At 46.9% G+C, this 18,106-nt stretch overlaps 6 non-coding genes across 6 annotated transcripts; all 6 read right to left on the reverse strand.

The window, feature by feature from the left end:
• Positions 1 to 2,595: 2,595 nt before the first annotated feature.
• On the reverse strand, positions 2,596 to 2,667 carry TRNAC-GCA (transfer RNA cysteine (anticodon GCA)). Its single transcript has one exon. It is a non-coding gene; the product is annotated as a tRNA-Cys (tRNA).
• Positions 2,668 to 4,613: 1,946 nt separating this feature from the next.
• On the reverse strand, positions 4,614 to 4,685 carry TRNAC-GCA (transfer RNA cysteine (anticodon GCA)). The gene has a single exon. It is a non-coding gene; the product is annotated as a tRNA-Cys (tRNA).
• Positions 4,686 to 8,411: 3,726 nt separating this feature from the next.
• TRNAC-GCA (transfer RNA cysteine (anticodon GCA)) lies at positions 8,412 to 8,483 on the reverse strand. Its single transcript has one exon. It is a non-coding gene; the product is annotated as a tRNA-Cys (tRNA).
• A 2,802-nt stretch (positions 8,484 to 11,285) lies between these two features.
• TRNAC-GCA (transfer RNA cysteine (anticodon GCA)) lies at positions 11,286 to 11,357 on the reverse strand. The gene has a single exon. It is a non-coding gene; the product is annotated as a tRNA-Cys (tRNA).
• Positions 11,358 to 15,966: 4,609 nt separating this feature from the next.
• TRNAC-GCA (transfer RNA cysteine (anticodon GCA)) lies at positions 15,967 to 16,038 on the reverse strand. Its single transcript has one exon. It is a non-coding gene; the product is annotated as a tRNA-Cys (tRNA).
• Positions 16,039 to 17,975: 1,937 nt separating this feature from the next.
• TRNAC-GCA (transfer RNA cysteine (anticodon GCA)) lies at positions 17,976 to 18,047 on the reverse strand. The gene has a single exon. It is a non-coding gene; the product is annotated as a tRNA-Cys (tRNA).
• Positions 18,048 to 18,106: the final 59 nt, after the last annotated feature.

Below are 18,106 nucleotides of genomic sequence, written 5' to 3' on the forward strand. Positions count from 1 at the left end.
TGCATGTCCTGCGTGCCATAAAGAGAGGGGGGCTCGAATTTAGATATTGCAAGCCTAAGAGGTAGCTCGGTCTTAGGTTCGAGCCCCCCTCTGCTCGTTTTCTCTTTTTTTGTCAAGACAGTTCAAGACCACAGTCCTCCTTGCCATTTTCCAAGTAGCTCTCACGGTCTAGTGGTTAGAGCTTCTGCCTTGGAGCACAGAGGTTGGCAGTTCAAGTCCTGTGAAGACACTGAAGCTGGTTTGAAGAAATTGTGGCAGCAGAGCATGGCAATGGAGTATGTTAAGGTAAGTGTTAGTGTGTGTGTGTGTGTGTGTGGTTGATGGTTGGGCATCCAGAAGGTGTTGGAGGTGTGGATAGCTGTGGTGGTGGTGTGGGTGGTAAGGAAGTGAGTGGTGTGGGTGGGAAGGAAGGTGTGATAGGAAGAAGGTTGGTGATGTGGAAGTGTGTGATGGGCTGGAGGCACTAGAGGGGGAGATCATTTTTCTTGAATATAAAAAAAAAAAAGGCAAATAAACACTCCCATTTTTTTATTTTCAACATCCCACATGTTGCAACAGACACAACACCACTTTTGGCAGATCGACAACCTAGAAGCCTCCATTCGATGTAGTCGACCACCTCCCACCACTTCACCCTCTGACCACTTACCTCAACATCTGTTCTCCTTGACATCCTCCTCACCTCAGTCCACCTATCGACATCCTCCAGGTCCACGATCCATTATTCCACAATCTGCTCTCCTTGACATCCACCTCACCTCAGTCCATTTATCCACCAACATCATCCACGATCCATCTCTTTTAACAGCTTCCATCGTCACGATCTTCACAGGATTCGAACTCTCGACCTCTGCACTCCAAGGCTGCTGCTCTAACCACCAGGCCGTGGGAGCTGCTTGTCAACCAAACGCAGCGACCGAGGTCTAGGTTGTTTTGGCACACAGAGTAACTGTACAGAGGAAGGGGGGGGGGGGGTTGGGGCGGGGCGGGGCAGGTCTAGACCACAGTCATCCTTGCCATTTTCCAAGTAGCTCTCACGGTCTAGTGGTTAGAGCTTCTGCCTTGGAGCACAGAGGTTGGCAGTTCAAGTCCTGTGAAGACACTGAAGCTGGTTTGGAGAATTTGTGGCAGCAGAGCATGGCAATGGAGTATGTTAAGGTAAGTGTTAGTGTGTGTGTGTGTGTGTGTGTGTGTGTGTGGTTGATGGTTGGGCATCCAGGAGGTGTGGATAGCTGTGGTGGTGGTGTGGGTGGTAAGGAAGTGAGTGGTGTGGGTGGGAAGGAAGTTGTGATAGGAAGAAGGTTGGTGATGTGGAAGTGTGTGATGGGCTGGAGGCACAAGAGGGGGAGATCATTTTTCTTGAATATAAAAGAAAAAGGTAAATAAACACTCCCATTTTTTTTATTTTCAACATCCCACATGTTGCAACAGACACAACACCACTTTTGGCAGATCGACAATCTAGAAGCCTCCATTCGATGTAGTCAACCACCTCCCACCACTTACCTCAACATCTGTTTTCCTTGACATCCTCCTCACCTCAGTCCACCCATCGACATCCTCCAGGTCCACGATCCATTATCCCGCAATCTGCTCTCCTTGACATCCACCTCACCTCAGTCCATTTATCCACCGACATCGTCCACGATCCATCTCTTTTAACAGCTTCCATCGTCACGATCTTCACAGGATTCGAACTCTCGACCTCTGCACTCCAAGGCTGCTGCTCTAACCACCAGGCCGTGGGAGCTGCTTGTCAACCAAATGCGGCGACCAAGGTCTAGGTTGTTTTGGCACACAGATTAAATGTACAGAGGAAGGGGGGGGGAGGGTTTTGGTACGGGGCGGTTACTCTAACCTACGACGGATCTAGCACTCTGCTCGCTGTGTCAAGATCCCTCACAGCTCAGTGGTTAGCCTTGCAGCCTAGCAGCATGAAGGTTGTTTGTTCAAATCCCCTGCTGTATTGGTTGAATTCAACTTCATGGGTTTGAACCCCCTTGGTAGCAGATGGAGGAAATGGCCTTGCTTTTATTGTCCATATATAAAAACATGTGGATGTCGGTGTTCTAAGGGGTTTGGAGTAGTTGGTGGCATGTTCTCGTACCTTATTTTTTTAGATGTAAGTTTTGTCAGACCACAAAAAGATTAAAGTTACATTCGTGGATCTTAAAGGGATACTCGTGTGGCAATTTTTTTTTTTTATTAACCGGTGCCAAAAAGTTATACAGATTTGGAAATGACTTGTATTTAAAGCTCTTAACTCTTCCAATACTTATCAGCTGCTGTATGCTACAAGAGGAAGTTCTATGGTCCTTTTTTTTTTTTTTGGCCCAAAAAAATTTACAATGTCTGTACCTCAACATTGCAAATGTTTTGCAATAAACTACAAACATGAGATATGGTTGAGCTGTAAAGAAAAAATTGTGCATTAGCGGGCACTTGGATTTGAACCAAGGACCTCTTGAACCGGCTCTACCACTGAGCTATACCCCTGCAATATGTGGCACGCATGTACCTCGACATTGCTAATTTTCAGCAATAAACTACATATGTGGGATATGGTTCAGTTCGAAAGCAAAAAAAAGGGGGATTAGGGGGCACTCGGATTTGAACCAAGGACCTCTTGATCTGCAGTCAAATGCTCTACCACTGAGCTATACCCCCACAAGACATGGAAGGCTAAATTAAGCGCACAGAGTGGGGGACTCGAACCTAAGTCCTACCTAGCTCTCGGCTAGCCTGTACTGTCCCAGTTAAATGTATATGAACCGGTGGGAAAAAATGTATTTTTGGAAATCAACTGGTGCCAAAAAGTTATACAGATTTGTACATTACCTACATTTAAAGCTCTCAATCGTTCCAGTACTTATGATCTGCATGTCCTGCGTGCCATAAAGAGAGGGGGGCTCGAATTTAGATATTGCAAGCCTAAGAGGTAGCTCGGTCTTAGGTTCGAGCCCCCCTCTGCTCGTTTTCTCTTTTTTTGTCAAGACAGTTCAAGACCACAGTCCTCCTTGCCATTTTCCAAGTAGCTCTCACGGTCTAGTGGTTAGAGCTTCTGCCTTGGAGCACAGAGGTTGGCAGTTCAAGTCCTGTGAAGACACTGAAGCTGGTTTGAAGAAATTGTGGCAGCAGAGCATGGCAATGGAGTATGTTAAGGTAAGTGTTAGTGTGTGTGTGTGTGTGTGGTTGATGGTTGGGCATCCAGAAGGTGTTGGAGGTGTGGATAGCTGTGGTGGTGGTGTGGGTGGTAAGGAAGTGAGTGGTGTGGGTGGGAAGGAAGGTGTGATAGGAAGAAGGTTGGTGATGTGGAAGTGTGTGATGGGCTGGAGGCACTAGAGGGGGAGATCATTTTTCTTGAATATAAAAAAAAAAAAGGCAAATAAACACTCCCATTTTTTTATTTTCAACATCCCACATGTTGCAACAGACACAACACCACTTTTGGCAGATCGACAATCTAGAAGCCTCCATTCGATGTAGTCAACCACCTCCCACCACTTCACCCTCTGACCACTTACCTCAACATCTGTTTTCCTTGACATCCTCCTCACCTCAGTCCACCCATCGACATCCTCCAGGTCCACGATCCATTATTCCGCAATCTGCTCTCCTTGACATCCACCTCACCTCAGTCCATTTATCCACCGACATCGTCCACGATCCATCTCTTTTAACAGCTTCCATCGTCACGATCTTCACAGGATTCGAACTCTCGACCTCTGCACTCCAAGGCTGCTGCTCTAACCACCAGGCCGTGGGAGCTGCTTGTCAACCAAATGCGGCGACCAAGGTCTAGGTTGTTTTGGCACACAGATTAAATGTACAGAGGAAGGGGGGGGGAGGGTTTTGGTACGGGGCGGTTACTCGAACCTAAGACGGATCTAGCACTCTGCTCGCTGTGTCAAGATCCCTCACAGCTCAGTGGTTAGCCTTGCAGCCTAGCAGCATGAAGGTTGTTTGTTCAAATCCCCTGCTGTATTGGTTGAATTCAACTTCATGGGTTTGAACCCCCTTGGTAGCAGATGGAGGAAATGGCCTTGCTTTTATTGTCCATATATAAAAACATGTGGATGTCGGTGTTCTAAGGGGTTTGGAGTAGTTGGTGGCATGTTCTCGTACCTTATTTTTTTAGATGTAAGTTTTGTCAGACCACAAAAAGATTAAAGTTACATTCGTGGATCTTAAAGGGATACTCGTGTGGCAATTTTTTTTTTTTATTAACCGGTGCCAAAAAGTTATACAGATTTGGAAATGACTTGTATTTAAAGCTCTTAACTCTTCCAATACTTATCAGCTGCTGTATGCTACAAGAGGAAGTTCTATGGTCCTTTTTTTTTTTTTTGGCCCAAAAAAATTTACAATGTCTGTACCTCAACATTGCAAATGTTTTGCAATAAACTACAAACATGAGATATGGTTGAGCTGTAAAGAAAAAATTGTGCATTAGCAGGCACTTGGATTTGAACCAAGGACCTCTTGAACCGGCTCTACCACTGAGCTATACCCCTGCAATATGTGGCACGCATGTACCTCGACATTGCTAATTTTCAGCAATAAACTACATATGTGGGATATGGTTCAGTTCGAAAGCAAAAAAAAGGGGGATTAGGGGGCACTCGGATTTGAACCAAGGACCTCTTGATCTGCAGTCAAATGCTCTACCACTGAGCTATACCCCCACAAGACATGGAAGGCTAAATTAAGCGCACAGAGTGGGGGACTCGAACCTAAGTCCTACCTAGCTCTCGGCTAGCCTGTACTGTCCCAGTTAAATGTATATGAACCGGTGGGAAAAAATGTATTTTTGGAAATCAACTGGTGCCAAAAAGTTATACAGATTTGTACATTACCTACATTTAAAGCTCTCAATCGTTCCAGTACTTATGATCTGCATGTCCTGCGTGCCATAAAGAGAGGGGGGCTCGAATTTAGATATTGCAAGCCTAAGAGGTAGCTCGGTCTTAGGTTCGAGCCCCCCTCTGCTCGTTTTCTCTTTTTTTGTCAAGACAGTTCAAGAACACAGTCCTCCTTGCCATTTTCCAAGTAGCTCTCACGGTCTAGTGGTTAGAGATTCTGCCTTGGAGCACAGAGGTTGGCAGTTCAAGTCCTGTGAAGACACTGAAGCTGGTTTGGAGAAATTGTGGCAGCAGAGCATGGCAATGGAGTATGTTAAGGTGTGTGTGTGTGTGTGTGTGTGTGTGTGTGTGTGTGTGTGTGTGTGTGTGTGTGGTTGATGGTTGGGCATCCAGAAGGTGTTGGAGGTGTGGATAGCTGTGGTGGTGGTGTGGGTGGTAAGGAAGTGAGTGGTGTGGTTGGGAAGGAAGGTGTGATAGGAAGAAGGTTGGTGATGTGGAAGTGTGTGATGGGCTGGAGGCACTAGAGGGGGAGATCATTTTTCTTGAATATAAAAAAAAAAAAAAGGCAAATAAACACTCCCATTTTTTTATTTTCAACATCCCACATGTTGCAACAGACACAACACCACTTTTGGCAGATCGACAACCTAGAAGCCTCCATTCGATGTAGTCGACCACCTCCCACCACTTCACCCTCTGACCACTTACCTCAACATCTGTTCTCCTTGACATCCTCCTCACCTCAGTCCACCTATCGACATCCTCCAGGTCGACGATCCATTATTCCGCAATCTGCTCTCCTTGACATCCACCTCACCTCAGTCCATTTATCCACCGACATCATCCACGATCCATCTCTTTTAACAGCTTCCATCGTCACGATCTTCACAGGATTCGAACTCTCGACCTCTGCACTCCAAGGCTGCTGCTCTAACCACCAGGCCGTGGGAGCTGCTTGTCAACCAAATGCAGCGACCGAGGTCTAGGTTGTTTTGGCACACAGAGTAACTGTACAGAGGAAGGGGGGGGGGGGGGGGTTGGGGCGGGGCGGGGCAGGTCTAGACCACAGTCATCCTTGCCATTTTCCAAGTAGCTCTCATGGTCTAGTGGTTAGAGCTTCTGCCTTGGAGCACAGAGGTTGGCAGTTCAAGTCCTGTGAAGACACTGAAGCTGGTTTGGAGAAATTGTGGCAGCAGAGCATGGCAATGGAGTGTGTGTGTGTGTGTGTGTGTGTGTGTGTGTGTGTGTGTGTGTGTGGTTGATGGTTGGGCATCCAGAAGGTGTTGGAGGTGTGGATAGCTGTGGTGGTGGTGTGGGTGGTAAGGAAGTGAGTGGTGTGGGTGGGAAGGAAGGTGTGATAGGAAGAAGGTTGGTGATGTGGAAGTGTGTGATGGGCTGGAGGCACTAGAGGGGGAGATCATTTTTCTTGAATATAAAAAAAAAAAAAAGGCAAATAAACACTCCCATTTTTTTATTTTCAACATCCCACATGTTGCAACAGACACAACACCACTTTTGGCAGATCGACAACCTAGAAGCCTCCATTCGATGTAGTCGACCACCTCCCACCACTTCACCCTCTGACCACTTACCTCAACATCTGTTCTCCTTGACATCCTCCTCACCTCAGTCCACCTATCGACATCCTCCAGGTCAACGATCCATTATTCCGCAATCTGCTCTCCTTGACATCCACCTCACCTCAGTCCATTTATCCACCGACATCATCCACGATCCATCTCTTTTAACAGCTTCCATCGTCACGATCTTCACAGGGTTCGAACTCTCGACCTCTGCACTCCAAGGCTGCTGCTCTAACCACCAGGCCGTGGGAGCTGCTTGTCAACCAAATGCAGCGACCGAGGTCTAGGTTGTTTTGGCACACAGAGTAACTGTACAGAGGAAGGGGGGGGGGTTGGGGCGGGGCGGGGCAGGGCAGGTCTAGACCACAGTCCTCCTTGCCATTTTCCAAGTAGCTCTCACGGTCTAGTGGTTAGAGCTTCTGCCTTGGAGCACAGAGGTTGGCAGTTCAAGTCCTGTGAAGACACTGAAGCTGGTTTGGAGAAATTGTGGCAGCAGAGCATGGCAATGGAGTATGTTAAGGTAAGTGTTAGTGTGTGTGTGTGTGTGTGTGGTTGATGGTTGGGCATCCAGGAGGTGTGGATAGCTGTGGTGGTGGTGTGGGTGGTAAGGAAGTGAGTGGTGTGGGTGGGAAGGAAGTTGTGATAGGAAGAAGGTTGGTGATGTGGAAGTGTGTGATGGGCTGGAGGCACAAGAGGGGGAGATCATTTTTCTTGAATATAAAAGAAAAAGGTAAATAAACACTCCCATTTTTTTTATTTTCAACATCCCACATGTTGCAACAGACACAACACCACTTTTGGCAGATCGACAATCTAGAAGCCTCCATTCGATGTAGTCAACCACCTCCCACCACTTCACCCTCTGACCACTTACCTCAACATCTGTTTTCCTTGACATCCTCCTCACCTCAGTCCACCCATCGACATCCTCCAGGTCCACGATCCATTATTCCGCAATCTGCTCTCCTTGACATCCACCTCACCTCAGTCCATTTATGCACCGACATCGTCCACGATCCATCTCTTTTAACAGCTTCCATCGTCACGATCTTCACAGGATTCGAACTCTCGACCTCTGCACTCCAAGGCTGCTGCTCTAACCACCAGGCTGTGGGAGCTGCTTGTCAACCATATGCGGCGACCAAGGTCTAGGTTGTTTTGGCACACAGATTAAATGTACAGAGGAAGGGGGGGGGGGGGAGGGTTTTGGTACGGGGCGGTTACTCGAACCTACAACGGATCTAGCACTCTGCTCGCTGTGTCAAGATCCCTCACAGCTCAGTGGTTAGCCTTGCAGCCTAGCAGCATGAAGGTTGTTTGTTCAAATCCCCTGCTGTATTGGTTGAATCCAACTTCATGGGTTTGAACCCCCTTGGTAGCAGATGGAGGAAATGGCCTTGCTTTTATTGTCCATATATAAAAACATGTGGATGTCGGTGTTCTAAGGGGTTTGGAGTAGTTGGTGGCATGTTCTCGTACCTTATTTTTTTAGTTGTAAGTTTTGTCAGACCACAAAAAGATTAAAGTTACATTCGTGGATCTTAAAGGGATACTCGTGTGGCAATTTTTTTTTTTTATTAACCGGTGCCAAAAAGTTATACAGATTTGGAAATGACTTGTATTTAAAGCTCTTAACTCTTCCAATACTTATCAGCTGCTGTATGCTACAAGAGGAAGTTCTATGGTCCTTTTTTTTTTTTTGGCCCAAAAAAATTTACAATGTCTGTACCTCAACATTGCAAATGTTTTGCAATAAACTACAAACATGAGATATGGTTGAGCTGTAAAGAAAAAATTGTGCATTAGCGGGCACTTGGATTTGAACCAAGGACCTCTTGAACCGGCTCTACCACTGAGCTATACCCCTGCAATATGTGGCACGCATGTACCTCGACATTGCTAATTTTCAGCAATAAACTACATATGTGGGATATGGTTCAGTTCGAAAGCAAAAAAAAGGGGGATTAGGGGGCACTCGGATTTGAACCAAGGACCTCTTGATCTGCAGTCAAATGCTCTACCACTGAGCTATACCCCCACAAGACATGGAAGGCTAAATTAAGCGCACAGAGTGGGGGACTCGAACCTAAGTCCTACCTAGCTCTCGGCTAGCCTGTACTGTCCCAGTTAAATGTATATGAACCGGTGGGAAAAAATGTATTTTTGGAAATCAACTGGTGCCAAAAAGTTATACAGATTTGTACATTACCTACATTTAAAGCTCTCAATCGTTCCAGTACTTATGATCTGCATGTCCTGCGTGCCATAAAGAGAGGGGGGCTCGAATTTAGATATTGCAAGCCTAAGAGGTAGCTCGGTCTTAGGTTCGAGCCCCCCTCTGCTCGTTTTCTCTTTTTTTGTCAAGACAGTTCAAGACCACAGTCCTCCTTGCCATTTTCCAAGTAGCTCTCACGGTCTAGTGGTTAGAGCTTCTGCCTTGGAGCACAGAGGTTGGCAGTTCAAGTCCTGTGAAGACACTGAAGCTGGTTTGAAGAAATTGTGGCAGCAGAGCATGGCAATGGAGTATGTTAAGGTAAGTGTTAGTGTGTGTGTGTGTGTGTGTGGTTGATGGTTGGGCATCCAGAAGGTGTTGGAGGTGTGGATAGCTGTGGTGGTGGTGTGGGTGGTAAGGAAGTGAGTGGTGTGGGTGGGAAGGAAGGTGTGATAGGAAGAAGGTTGGTGATGTGGAAGTGTGTGATGGGCTGGAGGCACTAGAGGGGGAGATCATTTTTCTTGAATATAAAAAAAAAAAAGGCAAATAAACACTCCCATTTTTTTATTTTCAACATCCCACATGTTGCAACAGACACAACACCACTTTTGGCAGATCGACAACCTAGAAGCCTCCATTCGATGTAGTCGACCACCTCCCACCACTTCACCCTCTGACCACTTACCTCAACATCTGTTCTCCTTGACATCCTCCTCACCTCAGTCCACCTATCGACATCCTCCAGGTCCACGATCCATTATTCCACAATCTGCTCTCCTTGACATCCACCTCACCTCAGTCCATTTATCCACCAACATCATCCACGATCCATCTCTTTTAACAGCTTCCATCGTCACGATCTTCACAGGATTCGAACTCTCGACCTCTGCACTCCAAGGCTGCTGCTCTAACCACCAGGCCGTGGGAGCTGCTTGTCAACCAAACGCAGCGACCGAGGTCTAGGTTGTTTTGGCACACAGAGTAACTGTACAGAGGAAGGGGGGGGGGGGTTGGGGCGGGGCGGGGCAGGTCTAGACCACAGTCATCCTTGCCATTTTCCAAGTAGCTCTCACGGTCTAGTGGTTAGAGCTTCTGCCTTGGAGCACAGAGGTTGGCAGTTCAAGTCCTGTGAAGACACTGAAGCTGGTTTGGAGAATTTGTGGCAGCAGAGCATGGCAATGGAGTATGTTAAGGTAAGTGTTAGTGTGTGTGTGTGTGTGTGTGTGTGTGTGGTTGATGGTTGGGCATCCAGGAGGTGTGGATAGCTGTGGTGGTGGTGTGGGTGGTAAGGAAGTGAGTGGTGTGGGTGGGAAGGAAGTTGTGATAGGAAGAAGGTTGGTGATGTGGAAGTGTGTGATGGGCTGGAGGCACAAGAGGGGGAGATCATTTTTCTTGAATATAAAAGAAAAAGGTAAATAAACACTCCCATTTTTTTTATTTTCAACATCCCACATGTTGCAACAGACACAACACCACTTTTGGCAGATCGACAATCTAGAAGCCTCCATTCGATGTAGTCAACCACCTCCCACCACTTACCTCAACATCTGTTTTCCTTGACATCCTCCTCACCTCAGTCCACCCATCGACATCCTCCAGGTCCACGATCCATTATCCCGCAATCTGCTCTCCTTGACATCCACCTCACCTCAGTCCATTTATCCACCGACATCGTCCACGATCCATCTCTTTTAACAGCTTCCATCGTCACGATCTTCACAGGATTCGAACTCTCGACCTCTGCACTCCAAGGCTGCTGCTCTAACCACCAGGCCGTGGGAGCTGCTTGTCAACCAAATGCGGCGACCAAGGTCTAGGTTGTTTTGGCACACAGATTAAATGTACAGAGGAAGGGGGGGGGAGGGTTTTGGTACGGGGCGGTTACTCGAACCTAAGACGGATCTAGCACTCTGCTCGCTGTGTCAAGATCCCTCACAGCTCAGTGGTTAGCCTTGCAGCCTAGCAGCATGAAGGTTGTTTGTTCAAATCCCCTGCTGTATTGGTTGAATTCAACTTCATGGGTTTGAACCCCCTTGGTAGCAGATGGAGGAAATGGCCTTGCTTTTATTGTCCATATATAAAAACATGTGGATGTCGGTGTTCTAAGGGGTTTGGAGTAGTTGGTGGCATGTTCTCGTACCTTATTTTTTTAGATGTAAGTTTTGTCAGACCACAAAAAGATTAAAGTTACATTCGTGGATCTTAAAGGGATACTCGTGTGGCAATTTTTTTTTTTTATTAACCGGTGCCAAAAAGTTATACAGATTTGGAAATGACTTGTATTTAAAGCTCTTAACTCTTCCAATACTTATCAGCTGCTGTATGCTACAAGAGGAAGTTCTATGGTCCTTTTTTTTTTTTTTGGCCCAAAAAAATTTACAATGTCTGTACCTCAACATTGCAAATGTTTTGCAATAAACTACAAACATGAGATATGGTTGAGCTGTAAAGAAAAAATTGTGCATTAGCGGGCACTTGGATTTGAACCAAGGACCTCTTGAACCGGCTCTACCACTGAGCTATACCCCTGCAATATGTGGCACGCATGTACCTCGACATTGCTAATTTTCAGCAATAAACTACATATGTGGGATATGGTTCAGTTCGAAAGCAAAAAAAAGGGGGATTAGGGGGCACTCGGATTTGAACCAAGGACCTCTTGATCTGCAGTCAAATGCTCTACCACTGAGCTATACCCCCACAAGACATGGAAGGCTAAATTAAGCGCACAGAGTGGGGGACTCGAACCTAAGTCCTACCTAGCTCTCGGCTAGCCTGTACTGTCCCAGTTAAATGTATATGAACCGGTGGGAAAAAATGTATTTTTGGAAATCAACTGGTGCCAAAAAGTTATACAGATTTGTACATTACCTACATTTAAAGCTCTCAATCGTTCCAGTACTTATGATCTGCATGTCCTGCGTGCCATAAAGAGAGGGGGGCTCGAATTTAGATATTGCAAGCCTAAGAGGTAGCTCGGTCTTAGGTTCGAGCCCCCCTCTGCTCGTTTTCTCTTTTTTTGTCAAGACAGTTCAAGAACACAGTCCTCCTTGCCATTTTCCAAGTAGCTCTCACGGTCTAGTGGTTAGAGATTCTGCCTTGGAGCACAGAGGTTGGCAGTTCAAGTCCTGTGAAGACACTGAAGCTGGTTTGGAGAAATTGTGGCAGCAGAGCATGGCAATGGAGTATGTTAAGGTGTGTGTGTGTGTGTGTGTGTGTGTGTGTGTGTGTGTGTGTGTGTGTGTGGTTGATGGTTGGGCATCCAGAAGGTGTTGGAGGTGTGGATAGCTGTGGTGGTGGTGTGGGTGGTAAGGAAGTGAGTGGTGTGGTTGGGAAGGAAGGTGTGATAGGAAGAAGGTTGGTGATGTGGAAGTGTGTGATGGGCTGGAGGCACTAGAGGGGGAGATCATTTTTCTTGAATATAAAAAAAAAAAAAAGGCAAATAAACACTCCCATTTTTTTATTTTCAACATCCCACATGTTGCAACAGACACAACACCACTTTTGGCAGATCGACAACCTAGAAGCCTCCATTCGATGTAGTCGACCACCTCCCACCACTTCACCCTCTGACCACTTACCTCAACATCTGTTCTCCTTGACATCCTCCTCACCTCAGTCCACCTATCGACATCCTCCAGGTCGACGATCCATTATTCCGCAATCTGCTCTCCTTGACATCCACCTCACCTCAGTCCATTTATCCACCGACATCATCCACGATCCATCTCTTTTAACAGCTTCCATCGTCACGATCTTCACAGGATTCGAACTCTCGACCTCTGCACTCCAAGGCTGCTGCTCTAACCACCAGGCCGTGGGAGCTGCTTGTCAACCAAATGCAGCGACCGAGGTCTAGGTTGTTTTGGCACACAGAGTAACTGTACAGAGGAAGGGGGGGGGGGGGGGGGGGGGGGGGGTTGGGGCGGGGCGGGGCAGGTCTAGACCACAGTCATCCTTGCCATTTTCCAAGTAGCTCTCATGGTCTAGTGGTTAGAGCTTCTGCCTTGGAGCACAGAGGTTGGCAGTTCAAGTCCTGTGAAGACACTGAAGCTGGTTTGGAGAAATTGTGGCAGCAGAGCATGGCAATGGAGTGTGTGTGTGTGTGTGTGTGTGTGTGTGTGTGTGTGTGTGTGTGTGTGTGTGTGGTTGATGGTTGGGCATCCAGAAGGTGTTGGAGGTGTGGATAGCTGTGGTGGTGGTGTGGGTGGTAAGGAAGTGAGTGGTGTGGGTGGGAAGGAAGGTGTGATAGGAAGAAGGTTGGTGATGTGGAAGTGTGTGATGGGCTGGAGGCACTAGAGGGGGAGATCATTTTTCTTGAATATAAAAAAAAAAAAAAGGCAAATAAACACTCCCATTTTTTTATTTTCAACATCCCACATGTTGCAACAGACACAACACCACTTTTGGCAGATCGACAACCTAGAAGCCTCCATTCGATGTAGTCGACCACCTCCCACCACTTCACCCTCTGACCACTTACCTCAACATCTGTTCTCCTTGACATCCTCCTCACCTCAGTCCACCTATCGACATCCTCCAGGTCAACGATCCATTATTCCGCAATCTGCTCTCCTTGACATCCACCTCACCTCAGTCCATTTATCCACCGACATCATCCACGATCCATCTCTTTTAACAGCTTCCATCGTCACGATCTTCACAGGGTTCGAACTCTCGACCTCTGCACTCCAAGGCTGCTGCTCTAACCACCAGGCCGTGGGAGCTGCTTGTCAACCAAATGCAGCGACCGAGGTCTAGGTTGTTTTGGCACACAGAGTAACTGTACAGAGGAAGGGGGGGGGGTTGGGGCGGGGCGGGGCAGGGCAGGTCTAGACCACAGTCCTCCTTGCCATTTTCCAAGTAGCTCTCACGGTCTAGTGGTTAGAGCTTCTGCCTTGGAGCACAGAGGTTGGCAGTTCAAGTCCTGTGAAGACACTGAAGCTGGTTTGGAGAAATTGTGGCAGCAGAGCATGGCAATGGAGTATGTTAAGGTAAGTGTTAGTGTGTGTGTGTGTGGTTGATGGTTGGGCATCCAGAAGGTGTTGGAGGTGTGGATAGCTGTGGTGGTGGTGTGGGTGGTAAGGAAGTGAGTGGTGTGGTGGGGAAGGAAGTTGTGATAGGAAGAAGGTTGGTGATGTGGAAGTGTGTGATGGGCTGGAGGCACTAGAGGGGGAGATCATTTTTCTTGAATATAAAAAAAAAAAAAGGCAAATAAACACTCCCATTTTTTTATTTTCAACATCCCACATGTTGCAACAGACACAACACCACTTTTGGCAGATCGACAACCTAGAAGCCTCCATTCGATGTAGTCGACCGCCTCCCACCACTTCACCCTCTGACCACTTACCTCAACATCTGTTCTCCTTGACATCCTCCTCACCTCAGTCCACCTATCGACATCCTCCAGGTCGACGATCCATTATTCCGCAATCTGCTCTCCTTGACATCCACCTCACCTCAGTCCATTTATCCACCAACATCATCCACGATCCATCTCTTTTAACAGCTTCCATCGTCACGATCTTCACAGGGTTCGAACTCTCGAACTCTGCACTCCAAGGCTGCTGCTCTAACCACCAGGCCGTGGGAGCTGCTTGTCAACCAAATGCAGCGACCGAGGTCTAGGTTGTTTTGGCACACAGAGTAACTGTACAGAGGAAGGGGGGGGGGGGGGGGTTGGGGCGGGGCGGGGCAGGTCTAGACCACAGTCATCCTTGCCATTTTCCCACGGTCTAGTGGTTAGAGCTTCTGCCTTGGAGCACAGAGGTTGGCAGTTCAAGTCCTGTGAAGACACTGAAGCTGGTTTGGAGAAATTGTGGCAGCAGAGCATGGCAATGGAGTATGTTAAGGTAAGTGTTAGTGTGTGTGTGTGTGTGTGGTTGATGGTTGGGCATCCAGGAGGTGTGGATAGCTGTGGTGGTGGTGTGGGTGGTAAGGAAGTGAGTTAAGGAAGTGAGTGGTGTGGGTGGGAAGGAAGTTGTGATAGGAAGAAGGTTGGTGATGTGGAAGTGTGTGATGGGCTGGAGGCACAAGAGGGGGAGATCATTTTTCTTGAATATAAAAGAAAAAGGTAAATAAACACTCCCATTTTTTTTATTTTCAACATCCCACATGTTGCAACAGACACAACACCACTTTTGGCAGATCGACAATCTAGAAGCCTCCATTCAATGTAGTCAACCACCTCCCACCACTTCACCCTCTGACCACTTACCTCAACATCTGTTTTCCTTGACATCCTCCTCACCTCAGTCCACCCATCGACATCCTCCAGGTCCACGATCCATTATTCCGCAATCTGCTCTCCTTGACATCCACCTCACCTCAGTCCATTTATCCACCGACATCGTCCACGATCCATCTCTTTTAACAGCTTCCATCGTCACGATCTTCACAGGATTCGAACTCTCGACCTCTGCACTCCAAGGCTGCTGCTCTAACCACCAGGCCGTGGGAGCTGCTTGTCAACCAAATGCGGCGACCAAGGTCTAGGTTGTTTTGGCACACAGATTAAATGTACAGAGGAAGGGGGGGGGAGGGTTTTGGTACGGGGCGGTTACTCGAACCTAAGACGGATCTAGCACTCTGCTCGCTGTGTCAAGATCCCTCACAGCTCAGTGGTTAGCCTTGCAGCCTAGCAGCATGAAGGTTGTTTGTTCAAATCCCCTGCTGTATTGGTTGAATTCAACTTCATGGGTTTGAACCCCCTTGGTAGCAGATGGAGGAAATGGCCTTGCTTTTATTGTCCATATATAAAAACATGTGGATGTCGGTGTTCTAAGGGGTTTGGAGTAGTTGGTGGCATGTTCTCGTACCTTATTTTTTTAGATGTAAGTTTTGTCAGACCACAAAAAGATTAAAGTTACATTCGTGGATCTTAAAGGGATACTCGTGTGGCAATTTTTTTTTTTTATTAACCGGTGCCAAAAAGTTATACAGATTTGGAAATGACTTGTATTTAAAGCTCTTAACTCTTCCAATACTTATCAGCTGCTGTATGCTACAAGAGGAAGTTCTATGGTCCTTTTTTTTTTTTTTGGCCCAAAAAAATTTACAATGTCTGTACCTCAACATTGCAAATGTTTTGCAATAAACTACAAACATGAGATATGGTTGAGCTGTAAAGAAAAAATTGTGCATTAGCGGGCACTTGGATTTGAACCAAGGACCTCTTGAACCGGCTCTACCACTGAGCTATACCCCTGCAATATGTGGCACGCATGTACCTCGACATTGCTAATTTTCAGCAATAAACTACATATGTGGGATATGGTTCAGTTCGAAAGCAAAAAAAAGGGGGATTAGGGGGCACTCGGATTTGAACCAAGGACCTCTTGATCTGCAGTCAAATGCTCTACCACTGAGCTATACCCCCACAAGACATGGAAGGCTAAATTAAGCGCACAGAGTGGGGGACTCGAACCTAAGTCCTACCTAGCTCTCGGCTAGCCTGTACTGTCCCAGTTAAATGTATATGAACCGGTGGGAAAAAATGTATTTTTGGAAATCAACTGGTGCCAAAAAGTTATACAGATTTGTACATTACCTACATTTAAAGCTCTCAATCGTTCCAGTACTTATGATCTGCATGTCCTGCGTGCCATAAAGAGAGGGGGGCTCGAATTTAGATATTGCAAGCCTAAGAGGTAGCTCGGTCTTAGGTTCGAGCCCCCCTCTGCTCGTTTTCTCTTTTTTTGTCAAGACAGTTCAAGACCACAGTCCTCCTTGCCATTTTCCAAGTAGCTCTCACGGTCTAGTGGTTAGAGCTTCTGCCTTGGAGCACAGAGGTTGGCAGTTCAAGTCCTGTGAAGACACTGAAGCTGGTTTGAAGAAATTGTGGCAGCAGAGCATGGCAATGGAGTATGTTAAGGTAAGTGTTAGTGTGTGTGTGTGTGTGTGGTTGATGGTTGGGCATCCAGGAGGTGTGGATAGCTGTGGTGGTGGTGTGGGTGGTAAGGAAGTGAGTGGTGTGGGTGGGAAGGAAGTTGTGATAGGAAGAAGGTTGGTGATGTGGAAGTGTGTGATGGGCTGGAGGCACTAGAGGGGGAGATCATTTTTCTTGAATATAAAAAAAAAAAAGGCAAATAAACACTCCCATTTTTTTATTTTCAACATCCCACATGTTGCAACAGACACAACACCACTTTTGGCAGATCGACAATCTAGAAGCCTCCATTCGATGTAGTCGACCACCTCCCACCACTTCACCCTCTGACCACTTACCTCAACATCTGTTTTCCTTGACATCCTCCTCACCTCAGTCCACCCATCGACATCCTCCAGGTCCACGATCCATTATTCCGCAATCTGCTCTCCTTGACATCCACCTCACCTCAGTCCATTTATCCACCGACATCGTCCACGATCCATCTCTTTTAACAGCTTCCATCGTCACGATCTTCACAGGATTCGAACTCTCGACCTCTGCACTCCAAGGCTGCTGCTCTAACCACCAGGCCGTGGGAGCTGCTTGTCAACCAAATGCGGCGACCAAGGTCTAGGTTGTTTTGGCACACAGATTAAATGTACAGAGGAAGGGGGGGGGAGGGTTTTGGTACGGGGCGGTTACTCGAACCTAAGACGGATCTAGCACTCTGCTCGCTGTGTCAAGATCCCTCACAGCTCAGTGGTTAGCCTTGCAGCCTAGCAGCATGAAGGTTGTTTGTTCAAATCCCCTGCTGTATTGGTTGAATTCAACTTCATGGGTTTGAACCCCCTTGGTAGCAGATGGAGGAAATGGCCTTGCTTTTATTGTCCATATATAAAAACATGTGGATGTCGGTGTTCTAAGGGGTTTGGAGTAGTTGGTGGCATGTTCTCGTACCTTATTTTTTTAGATGTAAGTTTTGTCAGACCACAAAAAGATTAAAGTTACATTCGTGGATCTTAAAGGGATACTCGTGTGGCAATTTTTTTTTTTTATTAACCGGTGCCAAAAAGTTATACAGATTTGGAAATGACTTGTATTTAAAGCTCTTAACTCTTCCAATACTTATCAGCTGCTGTATGCTACAAGAGGAAGTTCTATGGTCCTTTTTTTTTTTTTTGGCCCAAAAAAATTTACAATGTCTGTACCTCAACATTGCAAATGTTTTGCAATAAACTACAAACATGAGATATGGTTGAGCTGTAAAGAAAAAATTGTGCATTAGCGGGCACTTGGATTTGAACCAAGGACCTCTTGAACCGGCTCTACCACTGAGCTATACCCCTGCAATATGTGGCACGCATGTACCTCGACATTGCTAATTTTCAGCAATAAACTACATATGTGGGATATGGTTCAGTTCGAAAGCAAAAAAAAGGGGGATTAGGGGGCACTCGGATTTGAACCAAGGACCTCTTGATCTGCAGTCAAATGCTCTACCACTGAGCTATACCCCCACAAGACATGGAAGGCTAAATTAAGCGCACAGAGTGGGGGACTCGAACCTAAGTCCTAC

The sequence above is a fragment of the Hyla sarda genome, chromosome 3 (assembly GCF_029499605.1).
Source record: "Hyla sarda isolate aHylSar1 chromosome 3, aHylSar1.hap1, whole genome shotgun sequence".
Taxonomy (NCBI): Eukaryota; Metazoa; Chordata; class Amphibia; order Anura; family Hylidae; genus Hyla; species Hyla sarda.